Raw genomic sequence first — 20,153 nt, forward strand, 5'->3', positions numbered from 1 at the left:
TCACATTTTGACTAATAATACAGCATTTTTGCCATTACCTAGAATGAACGGAAACTGACAGGCCATTTCACATGAAGCAAACTAATATAAAAAAACCTCTAATAGTGAACTGAAAGCTAATGAGAATCAAACACAAACTTTTTTCTCTTCTCATTATCTCATAATGAACCCAAAGTACTTTGCCGTTTCAGTTCTCTGTAAATTGCACAGTGTATTTCAACTAGCACAATATGTCATTACTACTACTGTAGGTGGCAAGTTTTACAGGCCTCCAATTCTGCTAGTTAATGTCAGGATTTTCTATTCACACTTCCAGTTCTTGGCTTTGTTCTCTCAGTTTTGTCAGTTTGCACATTGAGAACATGAAAAAAAGTTTTAAAGCTCGGTCGAATTAAAGCACATTTCAAACTGACCCTGCCAAGAGTTTGTGCTGGATACAAAATAATCAAAATAAACCTACAAAATGCAGAAAATAATGAAGACTGAAGAGACAGCAGTGCTTTGGATTTATTATGAACATACAGTGCTTTAAGTAGAGTCATTTTCACAATTGTCTGTTCATTCGGTGTGATTGAGACGGTTTAATTAAACCTCAATGAATTACAGAACAGAACAGAGGATAGTGAAGGAAAATCACCAAGTGCTCAAGATGTTCCTCATTCAATACTAACTAAAAACATGATGCACCTTTTGAAGTTGCATGATGAATTTCCATATTGAGCAGAAATGAAATCTAGATAAAGAAAAACAATGTTTTGGTAAAAAATCTCATATTTTAAAGTTTGCATGACTTCATAATAAAATAAAATAATGATTATTTGTCTAAACCTATAATAATAATTGATTTGTATTCTATCTATTTATTTATTTGATTTTATTTAGGCATTGATTCTATAAAAGAACCATCTTGGCTTCCCCAGAGAACCTTTCAGTTAGAGGAACCGTTTTTGAAGAACATTTTAATGCTCTAAAGAATCTTTTTCAAATTCAAAGAACACTTTTCTTTTTTTTTGAAGTGGAAAGATTTCATGGATGTTAAAGGTTCTTCATGGAACCTTTATTTTTATGGGTGTATCTCAGTAAAAGTCAGAATGATTTTTGTAGTTCTGCAGTGGACGTCTGCACCCCTTTAACTCTTCACAACGCTATTAAGCTGTCAAACAACAACAGTGTGATTCCGTGCTGATGAAAACAAAGCCGGAGCCTGAAGCACTCTGGGTCGTCTGGGGACCGTCTGCTGTTTGACATCCGCACTTTCTGTGTGTGTGTGCGTGTAAAGAACAAACTTTTGAAAGTTTGAAGACCTCCACTAACTTTCAGGTTTGCTATTGCAGCATTTTTCTGAAAGTTTACTGTCTGACAGACTCTTTCAGATGGTAGAACAACAAGTTCTGCAAAATAGATTTTTAGTAAAAAGACATCTCGCAATTCTGACTGCTTTTCCAAGAATTTATATCTCACAATTCTGCATTTATATCTCGCAATTCTGAGTTTATATCTCACAATTCGGAATTTATATCTCGCAATTCTGAGAATTTGAGAAAAAAAAAGTCTGAATTGTGAAATTAAAAAGTCGCAATTACCTCTGAGCCTTTATCCCATGGCGGGCACAAGCTTCCAGGTTTGAAACGACAATGATGACAACTTCTAGTCCTTTAATCCTGATCTACAACAATAAACTCACTTAACACCTGATTTTGAACTGTTAAACGTGCCGTGAAACAATCTAATGGGATTCCAAACTGTTTTTAGTAAACACAGACATCTGGAAAGCGCATAAATATGCGGCGGGAACATGCACACGCCTGCAGTTTTATCAAAGGCTGCGGACGGAGACAGATGGCTTTGAGCAGGAGCGATAAGACGAGAGAGAGTTCTAAATCACCGGTTATCTCGCGTGGACCGCAGCTGCGTGCTAATGGTCATCACAGCGGGCTCACGGTGAGCTGACAGCAAACCTTCCGCTGCGCTGGAACACACTCCTGAGAGAAGAAACGGCCAGAGAACCAGAGTCCAGATTTCACAAATCCATACGAACAGTTTAGGCTCATGTAATCACGCAATTACTGGAAAATCACACGGTGGTTAAGTATGGGGTTAGATCTCTGCCACAATTCTGCGCGAAAGATCACATTTTGAGCGTACAAAAGTGCAATTTGCGATCTGAGTTTTGTGGAGAAAATGTTCGTTTTGCAAAGAAAAAAAGTATTTAGAGGGCACTAAAATCAATTTTGCATTTAAAATAAGTGTTTGGATGTGTGCAGACCTCTTTTGCGCATGCAACGTTTCACTTGCTCCCTTGATGCCCACCCTCAGTGCTCTCTAAATGCCAGCGGCTCCCTTGCTCATCACAACCCAGCTGCAATATGCCATAATTCCAGCCAATCAGAGACGAGGCTGCTAAATTCTGATTAGCTGCCTTGACAACCAATCACAACATTCCTTGCATTGCTGATGACAGCAAAATACAGTGCATGCATAATTATTATGCAAGTTGATATTCTGATTATATTTTTTTCCGAGCACATTTTACCAATTCCAAACAATATCAATCTTAATAACTACTATTACACTGGTATTTAATCACTTATAACCTATATATTATTGTTCATGAAGGCTGGAAGAGAAAAACGCCTTATATTCAGGTGTGCATATTAAGCAGGTTGTCTTCTACAGATAAAATCTCGAGATGGACTAAAAATGAACTCCCAAAATTTACTGCCAGATTCTGGAAGATAAATTCTTCAAACAGTGGTACAAGAGGATGTGGTGCTGGTCCTTCAAGAGTTACTCTGAGAACCAGAGTCCAGATTTCACAAATCCATACGAACAGTTTAGGCTCATGTAATCACGCAATTACTGGAAAATCACATGGTGGTTAAGTATGGGGTTAGATCTCTGCCACAATTCTGCGCGAAAGATCATATTTTGAGCGTACAAAAGTGCAATTTGCACGCGTGCGATCTGAGTTTTGTGGAGAAAATGTTCGTTTTGCAAAGAAAAAAAGTATTTAGAGGGCACTAAAATCAATTTTGCATTTAAAATAAGTGTTTGGATGTGTGCAGACCTCTTTTGCGCATGCAACGTTTCACTTGCTCCCTTGATGCCCACCCTCAGTGCTCTCTAAATGCCAGCGGCTCCCTTGCTCATCACAACCCAGCTGCAATATGCCATAATTCCAGCCAATCAGAGACGAGGCTGCTAAATTCTGATTAGCTGCCTTGACAACCAATCACAACATTTCTTGCATTACCACGACAGCAGAAGAGGAAAAATACCTTATAACCTATATATTATTGTTCATGAAGGCTGGAAGAGAAAAACGCCTTATATTCAGGTGTGCATATTAAGCAGGTTGTCTTCTACAGATAAAATCTCGAGATGGACTAAAAATGAACTCCCAAAATTTACTGCCAGATTCTGGAAGATAAATTCTTCAAACAGTGGTACAAGAGGATGTGGTGCTGGTCCTTCAAGAGTTACTCTCAACTTATCTGTCTATAAAGTATGTGAAGTAACACTTCAGTATGTGCTTCTTATTAAGTAGGGGTCATTTTTTTTAGGATTCTATACATAACCTAAGTCTCTGAGAACCTGACACCTTTGTCGTAGTTCTGGTTGCAGTTGTGGAAAATGGTGGCGCTGGAGACTAAATGGTTCCTGGTGATTTCACATCTAATTCTTCAAATTTAATAATTTTTACTTTCAGTCTGAGTTAAATCTCTTTTTTTTTTGGCTCATTTTATCTGTAAAAGAAAATCTGCTTAATAATTATGCAGACCTGAATTAACCTGAAGACATTTTTCACTTTCCAGCCTTCATGAATAATTATATATGAATTATAAATGATTAAGTACAAGTTTAATAGTAGTTATTAAGATTGATGTATTTTGGAATTGGTAAAATGTGCTTGGAAAAAAATATGATCAGAATATCAACTTGCATAATAATTATGCATGCACTGTATTTTTCCTCTTCTGCTGTTGACGTAATGCAAGAAATGTTATCAGAATTTAGCAGCCTCATCTCTGATTGGCTGAAATTATGACATATTGTAACGCTGGGTTGTGTTGAGCAAGGGAGCCGATGGCATTTAGAGAGCACTGAGGGCGGGCATCAAGGGAGCAATCTAGTGAAACACTGCACGCGCAAAAGAGAAGGTCTGCACAAATCCAAAAACTTATTTTAAATGTAAAATTGATTTTCGTGCGCTCTAAATACTTTCTTCTTTGCGAGACAAACATTTTCTCCACAAAACTCAGTTCGCGCGCGTGCAAAACACACTTTTGCGCGCAGAATTGTGGCAGAGATGTAATCCCATAGTTAACCAGCGTGATTTACATCGAGTAAAGATCTGAGTAACTAGCATCATTTCAAATGTACAGTTTAGTCTAAGACACACAACAGCTATTTGTGTTTATAGTTTACCAAAAATGAAATGTCATCATTTATTCACCTTCATGTCATTACAAACTGCGTGAATTCTCTTCCATTGAACACAAAAGTACATTTTTCCTTCAGATATCATTTGTGCTTTAAGGAGTCAGTTTGATTCATTTATGTGAATCAGATCGAACTGAATCAATTCAAAACTCCGATTCAATGCTTTGTATATAGCCTAATTCACTCAGAAATGTCCATTGTGTGGCATTATTTGTTAAAATGACTTAGTAAAACATATTTAGATAAATATTGCTGTTTATTAATATGTATTTTCATGCCAATGCATATAAATGAAAAATAAATGAATAAATATTCATTGCACTGATTTAGTGAAAGCTGGTAAAAAAAAGCATGCTTTGATTATTTTTTTAAATCTAGATTTTATTGTTTGGTTACAATTATGGTTCCTCTGGGGAAAAAACATTTCAATCAACATTTTGACCCATATTTCAGAGAAAATATATAAATATAATTGATATTGCCAAGACGTCGATAAAAAAGTGATACACTTTCACTGAATGGAAAACGGGTGCGTGAATATTCTGCATTACATGTTCTTTTGTGTTCAGTGTAAGAAGGAAATTTATATGGATTTGGAATATGATGATTAGTAAATTCCTGCAATACTGTAAAGAGTATCTGTCAGCTCTGAACTCTGATTTTCTGGACTGTCTCTCTCATAATGCGGAAACAGCTCAGGCTCTAAATAAACGGAAGGAGCGAAACAGATAAAAATAAATCTGAACACAAGACACTAGGGACTGGTGGCCAATTAACAGAATAATTAACCAAACTAAGATCCATTCAGAAAAAAAGGTCACAGGGCAGCACACTCACGTTTAGTGGCTTATAATCGAAGTGCCCTCAGATAACAGAGAAAAATGTGAGGGTTTATCGCTCATTTAATCACTGCGTGAGTGCTTTTTGAAGGATTTTTCCAGGTTCAGTACAAGTTCAGCTCTGTGGACAGCATCTGTGATGAGCATAAAATCAAACACAAATATGTTTACAGTAAAATACATGCATGGAAGTCTGTGGAACTGTTTGAAGATATAACATGAGACTGCTGTGACAGAAACACTTACCAACTCTGTGCAAAGTCATAATCCATGAGCAAGTAAACCTAGGATGAATTATAATCCAAAACAATGGGACCTAGATACAAGGCTTTGCAAATGAAAAATGTATTAGTGGAATAGTTTACCCAAAAATGAAAATTTGCTGAAACTTGACTCACCCTGAGGTCATCCAAGATGAGTTTGTTTCTTAATCAGATCTGGAGAAATGTAGCATTGCATCACTTGCTCAGCAATGGATGCTCTGCAGTGAATGGGTGCCGTCAGAATGAGAGTCCAAACAGCTGATAAAAACATCACAGTAATCCACACCACTCCAGTTCATCAGTTAACATCTTATGAAGAGAAAAGCTGCATGTTTGTAAGAAACAAATCCATCAGTAAGGCATTTTAATTTTAAACTGTCGCTTCCAGCCAAAATACAAGTCCATAATCCATGATAACGCTTCCTCCAGTGAAAAAGTCCATCTCCTGTTGTCTCTCACATCAAAATCCACTCACATATTTGTTTAGAATTGTTTTGCCTTGTAAACGGTGCTTGATCTGTGTAGATTTAGCTCCTGATTCAGATCAGATGACTTTTCACTGAAGAAAGCGTTATGGATTATGGACTCGTATTTTAGTTAAAAACATCTTAATGACAAATTTGTTTCTTTTAAACACAGCTTTTGTCTTCTCCAGATGTTAATTGATGGACTGGAGTGGTGTGGATTACTTGTGGATTATTGTGATGTTTTTATCAGCTGTTTGGACTCTCATTCTGACTGCAGAGCATCCACTGGTGACCAAGTGATGGAATGCAACATTTCGCCAAATCTGTTCCCATGAAGAAACTCTTGTATGTCCTGAGCACAGGATGCATGGAAGTTTCACAATTAAACAACCAGGTTACAAAAGAGTTACCTGCTAGAGGTCGGTCACAAAGCACTGGTCTGAGGGATTCATGTCATGCAGGCGCATTAAACCTGAACTTTGATGAAAGGAACCATTGATCAGTGCAGTGAAAAGCCTGCAGACCCACAACCATCTGAAGGAACACAACAGCCAATCAGATTTCTCCACTTTAATCGATCAGTGGGTTTATAGAAGACAAAACCCGAAAACAAAACAAGTGAAAAACGTCTCGCAGACAACATGAACATTATTTGTCTTCCTTACAAAAGAAAGTTAAACTCCGAGTTCATTTCAGAGTTGAAAGCAGCAAATAAACAGACAAATCATATCAATAAAAATAAAGAAATGATGAAAGCTGAAAGAACTTTTGGGTTTGCCTTCAGCTTCATTCAGAAACCATTTCTAAAGAGCATCTTGTCATTTTTAAATCATCAGTTTGTAATCGCAGCAACGGTAACCATTAATGTTCCTAACACAACAACAAAGCCTTAAACCTACAGTGACATTTCAATCACATCCATTTCTCCATATGATGCAAAAACACAATTAATTCCTGGGGGTTATAGTCTCATTATTAAAGAAAAGATGCTTAATGAACATTAAACCAAAAATGATTCGGTTAATTCCACTTTGTAACCTTTTAAATCTAGAGTGATCTCATTAGTTTTCATAAGTACTTGTATGTAAAGTACATTTGCAATTTTGACCTTTGAACTAAAATTGTATTTATGTTAAATTATTTTTATATTAAATTTATGTTTCATCCAAAGCAACTTGCATTGCATTCAATGTGCACATTAAATCAGTTCATGCATGAACACATTTACGTGTAATGTTGTAATGTATTTATCTGTGCAATTGTAAACATTTGTAAAATTTGTACTAGAGTCACTTTACATACCAATACTTATGAATCTCCAATGAGATCATGTTTATAAATCATAACATCTTAAATTTTTTTTTTAAAGTATTTTTTTAAACATTTTTGCTAATTTAGAAAATGTCCAAATGCTTCAGGGTTCACTAACAATGAGTAATTTGATAATGATGGTAAACTGTGAAGTTTCACCTATTTAAGAATTAATATATATATATATATATTTATTAAAATTACGTAATACTTTTTCCTTTAATTTCAGGCACCGCTGTGGATGCACAATAAATAAATCGCACAAACAATCTTTGTGAACACACACATAAACACACACATACGGACTGAAGACAGATAAAGAACTTAAGAGCACAGCGTGATGAGTGAAGTCTGACAGGTGCGAATCAGATTACACCAATAAATCAAAAGAATGAAATATAGAAATTACATTTTGCATGAAGAGCATGAGGCCTGTTTTAGGACCATTAATTGTTTTGACATTATTTTAACAATAAATAAGCTAATTTTTTCTGCAATTTACATTACTGCAATATGCATGAACATTTAATTTTTTTAATTTATATCAGCAAAAATAAAAAGCAGTATATCAAATACTACCATCATGCAAAAATTATATTATATAATTATAAATAAATGTAACATAACTATATATTTAAATTTATAGACAATTATAAATAAATACATTTGCATTAATGTCTCAGAATGCTTTATTGAGTTTGCAAAATGCAATAATAAATAAATGATAAATAAATATAATAAAAATAAATAAATTACAAAATAATTTTCCATTTTTATGAAAATAAGATGAAAATATTTGTATGAAAATAAGAAACTAAGCTGAAACGTTTGTATTAGATTTTATCCCCTGCTTTAAATGAATAAATATTCTTTTAGAGTCCAGACCTTTTTTGTACTTCATGAAAATAAATGTCAATGCAAAATATTCAAATAGGCTTCGTTTTCCTAATGCAAAATATAATTTCTTACTTTTTCTGTTGATTTTGTTGGTGAAATGTGACCTCTGTGAGATTCACTCCAGTTTGAGCACAGAGAAAGTGACAAAAAAGGCAGGAGAATATAAAAAAAAAAACATGAAAACAATTTTAAAAAATGTTTTATCATTTGCTTCTGCTGATCTGCTGAGTGCGGTTTAAAAGGCTCTTGATGTCCACAGCAGTTTATGAGATCCTTTTGCAAACCTAAAAGGTGCGTCCATCCTATAAATACACACACACATACATGTCTTTGAGTGTCTGTTATCCAGTGCATGGCAAGTTCAGCCGTCCATGCGTTAATTATTAATGTGTTGTTCTATAAGCTCAGCAGCTTGTCTGCTTCGGGGTAAGTGGGATACTTCACCGTCTCGATCTTCTCCTTGACTTTATAGGACGGATAGAGGCCGGTGCGTCCCAGTTTGCGGTTGACCCCTTTAGAGTAGCCGTCCCAGTGGTTTCCGGCCACTCCGATGACGTCTCCGGGTTCCAGTGGGATGTCCTCCGCCGTGAGCACCTGGTGCGGGTAGATGGCGATTTGATTGTGCGCGTTCTGTCCACCAAAGTAGTAGATGTCGTCCAAAGAGCGGAAGAAAGCCGAGGCATCTGGATGAAGAGTCTGCATGATCTCATATGCCACACGACACACCTGATAGAACCAGAAGAACAAAGTCAAAATTCTGTTGGGCGGGAAAAACAAAAAGTGATCAAGGAAAATGGCAATTCTTTACAATAAAGTTAATATTAGTTAATGCATTAGTACGAAGCCCGCCCCCCCATATATGTATGTAAAAAATAATTTTAGTTTTAGTTTATCTTGTTTCTTAGTCATCTTGTTTTAATTAAATTAGTCTTTGATTAAATTTGTTCAATGTGGCCACAATTTACTAAAACGAGGGAACAAATTATTAATTTACTGTATTACCACAATAAATATATTTCTATATGCATGTCATGTGCAGGGCTCCATAAATATGCCAAAAGTATTTTTTTTTACCAACATTTATAGGGATGCACGATATTGGATTTTTGCCGATATCCGATATGCCGATATTTTTCAACTCATTTTGGCCGATAGCCGTTGCCGATATTTTTCCTTTTGTTTGGAAACAACACCAAGTCTCTCCTGTGTGGAAATTATAAGCTAATTATTTTTAATTTTGGTTAGTTTTGAACAAGAACTTATTTGTTAGAATTAAATAATAATGAAGTTCTTTTATAATAACAGTACATTGAAGCTTTGAAAATAACTATAAATAAACTATATATTAATTGCTGCATTTTTTTTTCTCAGAAAGATGCAGTATTAACCTTAACATTTTATTTTAAGATTTAACATTTGTAGATGGTCTAAAGCAAAAGAGTTGTAAAAATTCTTAAAATCTTTTAGAGATCATAATTTGTTTAAAATATAACATAGTACACATTAATGAATAAATCAGTATATATAGAATTATTAATTTACAAGTGTCATGTTTGTGATTTTTTTTTTTTATTCGTGTAAGCTATAGCTTCTGACCTTTAAATCAAAACATACTCATGTTTTATGACATCAATTACTGCTTTATTTGATCAGAAACACAGTCTAAATGTTATTTGTGTATTTTACTTTCATTTAATTAGAAGTAGGCCAACAGCGCCCCCTACGGAATTAAAACTCCTTACCGAATGGGGCATTAGGACCAGGGGGAGGCTGCCGCTGCTGCCACTGCAGGTGCTGTTACGGTTTACTCTATATCATACACTGAAGGCATCATTCTGTACGTGCATTCTCAGTTTAAATGCAGCAATCCAAAACAGTGAATCCAATCACTATTCAGGCAAAACGTTGCTTCAAGAATGAGCCAAACTGTTGACATGATCTAATCGCTACACACCCTGAGCACATGTGAGTTAATGTATTCCTCTCATCGGCAAGACATATCGGCATAATTTTTCATATCCGATGCCGATAGTTACATTCAAAGCCATTATCGGCCGATTCTGATATCGGTCCGATAATATCATGCATCCCTAGTTAGTAACAATAATTGTCTACCATTACTGTGATTACAAACTGATGATTTTAAAATGACAAAAAATATTGTTTATAAATGGACCTTTATGAATGAACATGAGGCCTGTTTTAAGACCATTATAACTCTTTTTGCATTTTGACATTATTTTAATAACGAAGCATATTTTCTCTGCCTCAATGCAGGGTTATTATGGTTAACTAAAACTGAAATTAAAACCATAAAAAAAGTAATTTCTTGAAATGAAATAAACGTTAAATATAAAAAATATAAAATATAAAAAAACTTTTTATTTCAGCTAATCCCCCAAGGCAACATTTCTATTCGTTTTAATTTAGTTTAACTTAACTTGATGTACTGAAATAACAAACTAAAACTAAAATAAAAATGATATAAAAAATAATATAGACACACACACCCATAAACAAAAACTTCAAAAAAGAAAAAGAAAACAAAATGTCTAAAACAAACAAAAAAGAGATGTAAAATATAAAAACTAAAAACTGATTTAAAAACGAACAGTATCTCAGTGATACTGAAACAACACTGCATTATTTTTAATGACTTTATGTAGTTACTTGTATGTTTAATAGATTAATTATTGACAGAAGGAGAAAAACAAAGTCAGAAAACCATTAGATTAACATTTAGATTAACAAATGATGTAGAAATAGTGTTTACTGTTCGTTCATGTTTACTAGTGTACTTAATGTTAACAAATTAATCCTTATTGTGTAAAATGTTACCGATAAAATAAACAGTTATTGATGTACCTGTGAGGAGAAGGTGCAAACCAGGAAGTCAGTCTGGGACAGGAAGTGGATGTCTAGGATGACGCCTCTGAGTGAATTCTCAGTGTATCGGTTATGTAAACTTGCTGACCAAGAGATGGAGTTATCACTGATGAACTCATAGTCTGTGTACCTGAAAAACACAGAATACTGGATTTAATTTTTACAATTTTAGATCTAATATTACATTTTTTATAATTAATTTAAGGTGTGACCATGAATTTTAACTTGAACTTGAAACACAAAACTACATTTTGAGATTTTAAGAGTTTCACATCATAGAAGACAATGTTAGCATCTGTAATTTAAATGGTAGGAGAAAACTGGTCAATTTTGAGTCTTCACTTTTTTGGCTTCCAAGTTTAAAATCTTCATTGCGTCTTTGATGTTGACAATGAGGATTTTTAACCTGGAAGATGAAAACTGTGCAAAATACATTTAGTAAATAAATTTCTTATCAGATACATGTGTTTTATCATTATATAATTTTAATAAAATGTAACAATTCCAATTATACATTTTAATTTATATATATATATAACTATAATCAAACCAATTTCAAACAAATACATAACAAAAAAATTGGAAACTATAAATACATTTTAATTTTCATGACAATCTTAAAAATAAACGGCAAACTATAATAAAATGTTCATTTTCATGAAATTTTGATGACTGCTGTGCATTAACTTCTAGCTATCACTGGATATATGTGTGTTTGTGTACTGTAGAGTGAGCTTGAATATATTTGTTCAATTTGCTGAAAGCAGCGGTGAATTGCAGAACGCATTTGAGGAAAGCTTTGAGGCTCTTAACTGAGAGCAAAACAAAACCTACTTGATCAGTAGCCGTTGTTCTGCAGTTTGCCTCCCATCTTTCCCTAAACTTTTTTTGGTTTGTTGTAACATTTTTCAAAACTGTTGTTTCATGACCCTTTAAGGACTCATCATAACTCACTTGACTTTTGCCTCCTGTAACAGCGAGGGGTCGTCGGTGGCCAAATACACTCGTTTTTTATCCACGTGGCCGCGTTGAGCCATGTACTGGAATTGTTCCTCCACATGGACCATGTACTCCTCTATGGGGTGAAATGCGGCCTCCGTCCCAACTTTATCTGTCCGTCTGACATGGACGCTGTAAGAAAAACTGGATTTATCTGCTTCTTTTTATAGAAACCATTGGGATTTTCCCCTCATTTTTTATCTGATAGGTCATAAGTAAGTTTTCTTCATTGTAGTTTGTAGTAGCCATGTTGATTTGCTCAGTTGAGTTTTAGTAAAGTGAGAAGGACAGTGTAAAGAGTTTAACCTGCTTTGCATGATCCATTTGGTGCCTCACTGGAAATCCTATATTGAACTGTAATGCAAACATTAGAGCACAATGCTAGCAATGCCAAGGTCATGGGTTCAATTCCCAGGAAATGCATGAACTGATGAAATGTGTACCTTGAATGCGATGTAGGTCACCTTGGATAAAAGCACCTGCCAAATGCATTGACTTATACATTTATGCACTTAAATAAAGTGATAAAAATTATTTATGAATTTATGCATTTATTTTTGGTTTGCTAAATACATTATGCATTCCGTATTTAAGCACTTATCAAACCCAAACATAAGTTGGGAATTTGAACAGTTCATGCATTCCCTGGGAAACAAACCCATGACCTCAGCGTTGCTAGAGCTGTACTTTACTGTTTGAGTTACTTATGTAGTCTTAACCATGAAAATATGTAAATTAAAGGCATTTTTAATGATTCATATCACATATCATGTAATGCAACCAAAATAAACACTTGTCTTTTGCATCATGCATTTTCCAAGGTTGGCATTCTAACCTTTTTTAATCATAACATGACATGACTTAGCTGCTGACAAATTTTACAAAAAAAAAAAAGATCCAAAAGCTATTTGACCATGCTGCCCTTTTGCATACAGTGAAAAGTGATGGATGCTGACAAGCTCCAAAAATGCATTAAAAGTAAAAAAAAAAAAAAAAAAAAAAAAAAAAAAATATATATATATATATATATACAGTATATATTAGTGCTGTCAAACGATTAATCGCATCCCCAAAAAAATGTTTGTTTACATAATATACAGGTGCATCTCAATAAATTAGAATGTCATGGAAAAGTTCATTTATTTCAGTAATTCAACTCAAATTGTGAAACTCGTATATATACAGAATAAATATACACAGTACACACACATATATTATGTAAACAAAAACTTAATTTGAATGTGATTAATCGCGATGAATCGTTTCACAGCACTAATATATATATATATATATATATATACTAATATAGGCTTCAAAATAGAAGTTGTGTTTGTGGAAATTATGATGATGAACAAAATGTGTAGAAATCATAAACTTTTGTTGATCTCAGAGCTTATTTTTTGCATCAATTCAAAATCCAATGTTTCAGAAACAGGTGCAACACAGCAGAAATCAAGTACTTATTCACCAAACACAACAGTAATTGTCTATCTCTCTCTTTTCAGCTGATCTCCATGCTTCACTATAGATATACTCTATTATATTATTTGGGTTATTACATTTCACAGTGCTGTCAAGAGACAATGGTGCTTCCTATGGGGCCGCAATCATTTCATTCTCATTTATTCTCATTAATTTTATCGTGATTGTGAGTCATGTTCACTCTTGTTATCGTGTGCCATCTTTATCTCGCAGTGTTTTATCAGCGAAACACCCACCCAGACGCATCCGCCATGGTCGCAGATAAACACACACACACGACGAACTGAGACACCCACCAGACGGACGGGTCGCCGTGGAGACGCTGCAGTCGGGGGGCGAGGTCTTCTGGGATAGCGAGTGGGAGGTACGGAGGTCTGGGGTGAAGACTGTCCACGATGGGCAGCTCCACCACCTGAACGTCCCGGTCTTGAGCCTCACCTGTAGAGAAACACATCATAGCAACATTTTAATGATTAATTCAATTATGCAACATGTTGTTCCAAAAATGTTCTACTGTTAGTGAGCTTCTAGCATCCTAACCAACACACAAATACATACACTGATGGTCAAAACGAAATATTAAGCAAGATTTTAAAATGTTTTTTTAAAGTCTTTCCCTCAGAAATCATTCTAATATGCTGATTTGCTGCTCAATTTTCATCAATTATTATTGGTGGACAATTATTAATAATGATTCTTAGTATTATCAATAGTTTTGGCTGCTATAATGTTTTTATAATTTTTTGTGGAAACAGTGATAACATTTATTTTCATTATTCTTTGATGAGTAGAGAGTTCAAATTAAAATAATTTATTTGAAACAGAAATCTTCTGTAATATTATAAATGTCTATAACTGTCACATTTGATAAATTCAATGCAAATAATTGCAGCTTTTTTAAAAATCTTATCCATTTGAATGGGAGTTTCCACAAAAATATTAAGCAGCAAAAACAGTTTTCAATAAGAATTTTTTTCTTGAACAGCAAATCAACATATTAGAATGATTAAAAAAAAAAAAAGTTCCTCAAAATTAACATATGACTTAAGATTTGACAAACAGCACACACAAATCATATGGACCACTTTTATGGTGCTTTTTTTGTTGTTGTCATTTTTAGAACTTAACAGCTAGTCTTATTTACTTGCATTGCAAAATGCATAAAAATATAAAAAATATATATTTAAATTTCAGTCCATAGGCTTTAGAATATTTGTTTTCTGTATTCTTCTGAAGCATACCCAAAAGTCAATATTTTCAGCTCTCAAATCTTATTTACATTTGTGCACAACTCATATAAATTAAGTTCCTCATATGAATTGAACATATGACTTGAGAACATTTGAAAAACAGCACAAAACACCATTTTATGGAGTCTGTACTTTCATTTTACAGAAATAACAAAGTTTGAAATGACTTGTCCATGCTGCCGTTTTCCATGCAATGCAGAAAATGCATTAACAAAATATAAAAACATTTAAATTGCAGTCCATTAGCTAGTCTTCTGAAATATATATTTTTTTTGTGATGAACAGACCTTAAAAGTCAGTATTCTCAGCTCTTAAAACTTTGCATTTGTGCGCAACTTAAAAAATATGTTATGCTCCTCAAATAAATTAAATGTCTGACCTGTGAACACTTGGAAAACACACACAAATCATATGGACCCCTTTAATGCACTTCCATGAAACTTTTATGGTGTTTTTATTATTACTATTAATATATATTTTTTTAAATTTTTGGACAGAAGCTGTCAACTTTCACTTCCATTTTAGTTTATATCTTGCAATTCTGACAAAAATAAAAAATAAAATAAAATAAAATAATAAATAAATAAATAAAAATTGCAAGATTAATTCAGAACCACAGAATAAAAAAGATAATTGTGACTTTTTATCTGACAATTCTGACTTTACATCTCAAAATCTCTCAAAACTTCAACTTTACATTTGTGCACAACTTAAAAATTATGGTATGGTCCTCAAATAAATGAAATGTCTGAGCTGTGAACACTTGGAAAACACACACAAATCATATGGACCCCTTTAATGCACTTCCATGAAACTTTTATGGTGTTTTTATTATTACTATTAATATATATTTTTTTAAATTTTTGGACAGAAGCTGTCAACTTTCACTTCCATTTTAGTTTATATCTTGCAATTCTGACAAAAATAAAAAATAAAATAAAATAAAATAATAAATAAATAAATAAAAATTGCAAGATTAATTCAGAACCACAGAATAAAAAAGATAATTGTGACTTTTTATCTGACAATTCTGACTTTACATCTCAAAATCTCTCAAAACTTCAACTTTACATTTGTGCACAACTTAAAAATTATGGTATGGTCCTCAAATAAATGAAATGTCTGAGCTGTGAACACTTGGAAAACACACACAAATCATATGGACCCCTTTAATGCACTTCCATGAAATCTTTATGGTGTTTTTATCTAATTATTTTATTTATTTATTTATTTTTGGATAGAGCTTGTCAACTTTCACTTCAATTTTAGTTTATATCTTGCAATTCTGACAAAAAAGAATTGCAAGATAAATATTTTTTTTTTCTTACAATTCATCCCATAATTTTGTCCCCCCCCCCACACCATAGAATAAAAAAAGATAATTGCGACTTTTTATCTCACAATTCTGAGAAAAACTGCTCAGAATTGCAAAAAAAAAAAAGAAAAGAAGTAAGAATTGTGAGATATAAACCGAGAATTACGAGACAAAAGTCAATTACCCTTTTATTTTTCTCATGGCAGAAACAGGCTTCCATAAGTGATGGCATCATTTTCATTTTGCTAGCAGTGAAATAACAGGCGAAATAATACTAGAACACTGGGTGAAATGATAAATATGGGGTGAAACAGTTGATTTTTAATTGGAAGAAACATTTCTGTGTATCAATCTTTTGTTGAATAATATACTGAGCTAATCACAATGCATTCGGGCATTGCAGATACATGCAGCGCTGCCAAAATGGTCAAGACAAAGCATTTAGCTGCCTGCTATGTGGAACACTGCATTGCCAACGATGCTTTCAAGGTAGGAAGCTCAACAGAATTTGAACGAGAGCTGCAGCATTAGCATCAAGTAGCTCAACCTGGCACTGCTCACTCAAGCCATTTATCACCATTTCAAGATGCATGCAAATGTTTGATACAAACGACAAACCATCGTTTAAAGCACAACCAATTCGCAATGCATCTAGCTGAGGCAAAAACAAAGAAAATGTCCAATTTGCATGAGCAAACTCATGTTTTTTTTAACAAGAAGGCAGCGGCCGCAGCTGAAGACAATAGCTCACTCTTATCAGCATCTGTCTGCGTGCACCTGCTCAACTGCTGCTACTGCTGCTAAATGATGAAAAATACATGCTTTTGTGCTGAATTCTTCATTACGTGATCTAGTAACTGCTACTATTAGCTAGTAGCTGTTTATGGTAGACGAATGTAAAATCCTGGAGCATTTTATTAAAATTTAAAACAGTTCACTGCACAAAATGATCTTCTTATTCAGTATTTTATTGTCTTGTTTTCCAGTACCAATATCTAAATATTCTTAAATCAACATTCATTTATCAAGACCAAGCAAGTTTTTGCTTAAAACATGAAAACATTTTATTGGAAGATATTTTTTTTCTTGTTTTAATCATAAACTCACTTAATTTTGATACATTTATTTATTTAGTTTTAACCACACTGACAGATCTTTTTCTGTCGTTTTAAACATAAAGCCATTTAATTTTGGTATAATTTTTCAGAAAACAAGGCATAAAAAGTAAGAGACATAATAGCCATTTTATTTCTTAAGTAAAAGTATCTTCATCAATCAAGAAATAATAAAGAAAAAATAAATAAAAAAAACAAGAAAAATATCATATGTATTCAGTATCTTCGTCTTGTTTTTCAGTACAAATATCTACCTTAAATACTTAAATATTAAGTTGTCTTTCCTTTAAAAGATATCAAAATTAAGCCGGTTTTTGCTTAAAACAAGAACAAATATTTGTCAGTGCGAGTGAGAAAAATAATCCTGATTTACCACTGAATTCAGTATTTATTTAATTTAATTTAATTTATTTATTTATTATATTTTATTTTATTTTACCACACCAAGATTTTTTTCTTGTTTTAAACAAACTCATTTATTTATTGCAGATAAAAAACAACAACACTTAATATCTGATAGACATAATGGTCATTTTATTTAGTTTATTGAATTTAGTTTATGTATAGGAATTTAAGATATTTTTACTGGAAAGCAATACAAAAGTACTAATTTTTGATTATAACAAGAAAAAATACCTGCCAAAGGGAGATATTAAGTTTGAAGAGTGAATTAAGTTTATTTTTCTGACCTGATTGCCAGATATTTTCTAGTTTTAATAATAAACTCACTTAATTTTGATAAATTTTTCAGAAAGAAGACTTATCTTATAGTAATTTAGCAGCAATATCTCAAGTTATTTTGCTTCTCAAGTAAATGTATCTTGCTCTGATTGTTTAAATATTTGTACTGGAAAGAAGACTAAGTAAGATTTTATTTTCTCAGCTTGAGTTTACTGCATCTCAGTGGATTTTCATGCACTAACCATAAATAAATGCTTGACCTGCATGCCCCAGGTTTCTCATAAATGTTTGATGCAGATGTCTCGTGTAGCGTTTAACTGCATTAAAGTGTGGCATGCTTTATGTGTGACGATACAAAGTCACCCCTGAGAAATAAAGCCTGATTAGATGTAATGCTGCTGCTTGCGTTACACGGAGCAGAGGAAGGACCAGAGCGCGAGAGGAAACCAGAGAGACTTTGATCTGCAGACATATTCCCAAAGTGCTCCGCAGACGAGTTTCTTCAAAAGTCGTTGGGTTTTCGCGTGCCAAGGTGACCCGTTTCAGCGCTCGCACGCAAAACAAACCAGCTCTCCCTGGTGCTGGAATGACTGGCTCTGGTCTCGGGGCAGAAGTCTGGACACGTCAGATTAAACAGGTCACTTACCCGCAGTCCTTTCACAAACACCCTCCAGAGAAACACAGAGGGACAAAAACACACAGGCCAAGAGAAAGAGCCGGAGCAGCAGGAGCTGCGGATGCTTATTCTGCAGATAAACAGAGAGCTCACAAAAATACAAACCATTCACTCACCCTCAGCTGCAGTGTGATTTCAGAACCACTTATAGTTTTTAGTATTATTTTGAATCAGTTTTAATTTTTTTAAATTTCAATTATAGTTGAAGTTTCAGTAATTTCTTTCATTTTTAGTAGTTTATATAATATAACTAACAAACTACATAACTATATATAAAAAAAAAGAAAAAAAAAAGTTTATTTTTTTTTTACAAATTTATTTGCTCTTTTTTCATAATTATCTGTGAAATTTACTAGCAATTTCTGAGCGGAAATTGTTTTTACACTTATTTTTTCCTTGTGTAGTCTTCTGAAGCCATACGATAGCTTTTGTGTGACGAACAAACCCAAAAGTCATTATTTTCAGTTCTCAATTCTGATGTACGTTTGTGCACAACTTCCAATTTGACAGAAAATAGCAGAAATAGATTTGAAAGACTTGTTCATGCTGCCCTTTTTCAAACAATGAAAGTGAATAGGGATGGATGCCTCCAAAAATGCATTAAAAATGACAAATATATTGTAATTTTAATCCACAAGTTTTAAAATATTTGTTTTAATATAGTCTTCTGAAGCCATAGGCTATCTTTGTGTGATGAACAAACCCAAAAGTCATTATTTTCAGCTCTCAAATGTTATGTTTGTGCACAACTTACAAATTATGGTACGTTCCTCATAAAAATAAATAAAATAATAAATAAAATAAATAATAATAATAAACAATAAAATAAAAATACATTTAAAATATGAGCTGAAAACAGTAGCTGAAAACCAAGCTACTGTTATAAGCATGAGCCCCGTCAGACTGGTCGTGGCGGCGGTGTTGCAACAATATATAGTGATATTCTCAACGTTACTCAGAGGAATTTGCAGATTTCCTCTCAGACTTATTGGTTACCGTTGATAAAGCGCCAATTGTCTGAGATTTTAACATTCATGTTGATAATACAAATGATGCATTAAGACTTGCCTTTACTGACCTAATAAACTCTTTTGGAGTCAAGCAAAACGTCACCGGGCCCACTCATCGTTTTAATCATACGCTAGATTTAATTACATCGCATGGAATTGATCTTACTGATATAGATATCGTACCTCAAAGTGATGATGTTACTGACCATTTCCTTGTATCGTGGCTGGCGGTTATTAAGCCTTTTATTAAGAAACCACAACTAGATCCTAATGAACTGGCAAACTACAGACCAATTTCAAATCTTCCGTTTATGTCTAAAGTTTTAGAAAAAGTTGTGTCTGCTCAATTGTGCTCCTTCCAGCAAACAAATTATCTCTATGAATAATTTCAGTCAGGTTTCAGGCCCCACCATAGCACAGAAACTGCACTTGTTAAAATTACGAATGACTTGCTTCTTGCGTCAGACCAAGGCTGCATCTCATTGCTAGTTTTACTTGATCTTAGTGCTGCGTTCGACA

The 20,153-nt window shown here is 33.6% G+C and overlaps 1 protein-coding gene and 1 pseudogene across 2 annotated transcripts in view; both read right to left on the bottom strand.

Annotated features, from left to right (window-relative positions):
• The window catches only part of LOC107704060 (gephyrin-like), a 325,183-nt gene that overhangs the window by 139,746 nt on the left and 165,284 nt on the right, over nucleotides 1-20,153 (bottom strand). The window lies entirely within an intron of this gene.
• Nucleotides 8,174-20,153, bottom strand: part of LOC107704061 (alpha-(1,6)-fucosyltransferase-like) — a 107,437-nt pseudogene continuing 95,457 nt past the window's right edge.

Source organism: Sinocyclocheilus anshuiensis, unplaced genomic scaffold (genome assembly GCF_001515605.1).
Source record: "Sinocyclocheilus anshuiensis isolate Anshui unplaced genomic scaffold, SAMN03320099.WGS_v1.1 scaffold534, whole genome shotgun sequence".
In the NCBI taxonomy this organism is placed as follows: Eukaryota; Metazoa; Chordata; class Actinopteri; order Cypriniformes; family Cyprinidae; genus Sinocyclocheilus; species Sinocyclocheilus anshuiensis.